Source organism: Tupaia chinensis, unplaced genomic scaffold (assembly GCF_000334495.1).
Source record: "Tupaia chinensis unplaced genomic scaffold, TupChi_1.0 Scaffold000025_1, whole genome shotgun sequence".
In the NCBI taxonomy this organism is placed as follows: domain Eukaryota; kingdom Metazoa; phylum Chordata; class Mammalia; order Scandentia; family Tupaiidae; genus Tupaia; species Tupaia belangeri.
Window position 1 is genome coordinate 81,983 of NW_006159455.1, and position 4,151 is coordinate 86,133.

Here is a 4,151-nt window from a genome sequence, read left to right on the forward strand (position 1 = left end):
CTCTCTGAGACCAAATTGGCAATGGAAGGGGAGTCATGGTGTCAATCAAACCTCTGTAGTAGGAGAACCACTGGGCCCAGGAGGAGGGATGCCCCTAAGACATTCTCCTTGGGGAAGGTGGAGGGCCACTGCCAGAGGCTATCAGGCCCTCAGGGGACTTGCCAGGGATCCTTAGTGGAGTCCCAAGGGATCCCCAACCTCTGCTCCCTGGCTGTGACTTGGCCGTCACTGCTTTGCATCCTACAGTGTCCCAGAAATGCTGTGGCTGAGGCATCCTGCCTTCGACTTTCTCATCCAAACCTGTCCCTGATTCTTCATTGTCATCACAGGTGGCCAAATCCCCTCATTGCTCGACCTTCGGTTTATTTGGATAATCCAGTGTCTGGCTTGCCCAGTCTTTTAGGGGTTAGTTGGATCACTGGGTAAACTTGTGTGTCTTGCCTCTCTCTGCGTTGCACTCACCCTCTCACACTGCTCTGGCAAACTCGTACATGCACACATGCACAAGATCCCATCTGACTAGGGCTTCTAAAAACTAGAAAGGTCAATATATCTCAGCCAGCTGGAATGAGTTGCCAGTGAGCTTGTAAGAGCTACTGGATCTAGCCCCAGTGGTTCAGATTCATTACATCAAACCTATATAATTCAACGTACTCATTTACTTCAGTGTGACAACAGATTAACAAAAGAGGAGCAATCTAAGGGGCACAAAACAAACTAAAGAGGAATAAAAGTGACATATGTATAGATTTGCAAATGTCACATTAATCTTTTAAAATTACAATGGATTTTACTTTATTTATTTATTTTTTTAGAGAGTTATTTGTTATAAATTGCGTTAGCTTCCCAGATGGACAGAGAGACAGAAAGCAAGAAATTATTCTCCAGGGTGCCTGGCCATGTCACAGTCCCTTCAATTCTTGGGATTTTAGGCACAGAAACACACACACTCTCCCCCCCAGCTTGAGTTTTAAGCCACCGGGTCCGGGACTCTAACTGTGGTCAACCATGTGGAAGTTCAGTCCCTTAACCACTACACCAACTGCTGTTCCTTAATGATTTTATTTTATTTATTTATTTTTAGAGAAAGATTTTTGCTATAGTGCACGTGCACTCTCCAGAGAGACAGAAAGAGACAAAAAGTGAAAAATCATCCCCAGGGAAGATGGCCATGTCACAGTCCCTTCTCCTCCATTCTCCTCTCAGGATTTTGGGCATCCATGCTCCCCTAGCTGGTGTGAGTTTTAAACCACTGAGTCCAAGATTTGAGCCATGGCAGACCATGTGGGGAGTCCAACACCTTAACAACTACACTATCTACTGACCCTAAGATGATTTTGTTTTTGAAGTGGACATTCTACACTGTTTCTGGACTTCTGTTTGCATTTTTATGCTTTTTATAAGGTGTTATTTTAGTCCCCATTTAGAGGTTTATGTTTAAATACAACCAATGATTCCCTGCTTGCAAAATAGTTCTGTCACAATGCGGATCACTGAAAGTTATTATTTTTGCTTTCTGACCTTTGCTCCTAAGAGCATGACTCTCTGTAGAGCTTTATGGTCATGGAACATTTCTAGTCAAGGTCAAAGAAACATTTTTGTTACATTGTTTAAGCAAACAGCTAAGCATTTAAATAGGGGGCATTCAGTTGTTTATTCTCACTGACCCAATTCAGCAGGTTAAAGAATTAGCTAAGTTCTCTTTGCAGCAGGGAGAATTAGTTCTGGGAGCAGTGGCACAGCAGCAGTGCAATGCTCTCTGATAAGGACTCACACGGGAAGGTCCCAGGTTCGTGTGTGGAGGGCTCCCTGTACACACCAGGCACTCATATGTATGCCCACAATCCAGACTCACTGTTGGTGATGCCTACCCCCTTCTCACTGTTCCTCTCTCTGTCCCATGGGAGAAAGAAATCAATATATCTTCTAGAGGTCTCTGGATATTTCCCTAATCCACAGAAGATCCCTTTACATGCAAAAATCCATGAAACACCTTCCAAAATCCATCTAGGGGTGTGTGTGTGTGTGCATGTATGTGTGTGTTGAATACATGTGATGGTGCTGTAGTGACTATTTTCCTTGTTCCTTCTTCACAGATAATTCTAGTTCTTGTTGAATGACCTTGTTACTAAGAAGCACCATCTTGAGACATTGCTTGTACAAATCTCAACATTTTAGATTTGACTACTTTTGCTTACATATGTATTTCTAACTCCTAAAGAAGTCATGCTATAGAGCAGGTCTCTCTTCTTTCCCTGCTTTAAAAACCAACGTGTTCTTTCTTCTATGTTTAGCTACTTAGGGGAGTGGTTTTCTTTTTCTTTTCTTTTCTTTCTTTCTTTTTTTTTTTCTGGTCTGTGCTTTCTTTACTCCATTTCCAACCACGGTGCCGCATCCAGACCACAGGACACGAACCGGCAATCCACTGCAATCCAGCTGTGCAATGATCTGAGGCTTACAGTACATTTAAGGCTTTTAAATTTGAAAAAAAAAATTAAAATTAAACCAAAGAACCCCGAAACCCAAAACCCCCAACCAATACCTAGTGTAGCAATTTTAAGGATCTGACATTGCCGATGCTTCTTGGGTGCAGATCCAGTGTCAAAACCCAAATAAATCTTTTTTTTTTTTTTTGAGAGGTTTTTCGCTATAGGGCTTGTGCACTTGCCAGCCAGACAGAGAGAGACATAGAGACAGAAAGCGAGAAATCACCCCCTAGGGGGGATGGTCACACCACAATCCCTTCTCCTTCATTCTCCTCTCAGGATCTTGGGCACGCACGCACACGCGCCTGGCGTGAGTTTTAAGCCACCGGGTCTGGGACGCAAACCGCGGACGACTACGTGGGAGTCCAGCAACATAGCCATTACGCTAACTGCTGGTTCCCAATAACTCTTCAACTAAAAAGATTTGTTTAGTGAAATCTTAATGACATAAATTCCTCAAAGCATAAACTTGGAATTTTTTTGTCCTGGAAATGTTATAAAAAATTTTAATAGCAAAGCATAGGAATAAAAACATATTAACAAAATGTATTCAATCATTTACATCACAAACACGGAGTTTGCAGTTCATTGTTGCATCCTGACAAAAGAAAACTGCCTGTTAGGAAGCTATGACAATGTCATTGCAAATAGGAACAGTACTTTTTAAATGCCTATAAGGAGGACTTGACAGAAGAAAAGCCGGCTAGGCTCTTTGTCTGGCCAATCAGACAATCGAAATATTAAAACTCTGTTGGGTAGTGATAAATTTACACTTAACACCCCCCTGCCCCCAGTCTCCTTTTGTTTAAGAATATTCCAGTTATTCCTAGTGGTTACAGTTGATGAAGCTGTTCATGACCGGCTTCAATGCATTGGCTTGGGGAAACATCGCGTGTTAACACAAAAATCAACACAGGGGTTTTCACCAGGGGTTTCCAGTTACCCCAGCCCAGCTTCACAAAGGGGCTGAGCCCATGGATCCAGTGGTCTGAAAGACAGCTGCACGTCCAATACCGAGAACAGTGGTGGAGGCAGGGTCGGGCCTGTGGAAATGAGTCAGAAACGATGATGGGGAAGGTGGGAGACAGATGTGAGCGTACTTTATACAGCGTGAGAAAGCCCGGCTCGACGTTCGGCTTGCACCCCCACGTCCCCGCCAGCGCAGGAGGCTGGGGATCGCCCTGTCCAATTTAACGTGTGGCGTGAATCGGCCCAATGACCTCTAGAAAGGAGAGGCTGAGGCTGTGTCAGCTCTTGGGTGAGATGACCCTAGAGGGTGGGCATGTCTTCCTGGGTATCGAGTCATGACGCTAATCCAGTTCAAGCGTGTGCAAAACGGAACACTTCTGTTCACAGTAAGTGAGGTAACATGCAGTTGTCCTTCAGGAATTCGGGGGTTCATGAGATATGAACTGTTTCCGTCTTCCTAGGTATTGTGCTAAAGCTCTATGTCCTTGTGCCCTGCCCCTTCCACCCAGAGGGGCTCCACAGCTCGGGGCAGCGCTCAGACACTGCAAGGCCATGGGAGAAGTCGATGACCTCATCCTCCGTCCATGAACGACCAGCACGGGAGAGGTGACCTTCGAGAGCTTGTCCACACTGGGGAACGCATGGAAGCATACGTTTTCCTGGTATCTGGAAAAGCCACGCGCAGCCCGACATCAG

The 4,151-nt window shown here is 44.9% G+C and overlaps 1 pseudogene; it reads right to left on the reverse strand.

Moving 5' to 3' along the window:
* Nucleotides 1-3,441: 3,441 nt before the first annotated feature.
* The window catches only part of LOC102498950 (alpha/beta hydrolase domain-containing protein 17C pseudogene), a 1,407-nt pseudogene continuing 697 nt past the window's right edge, over nt 3,442-4,151 (reverse strand).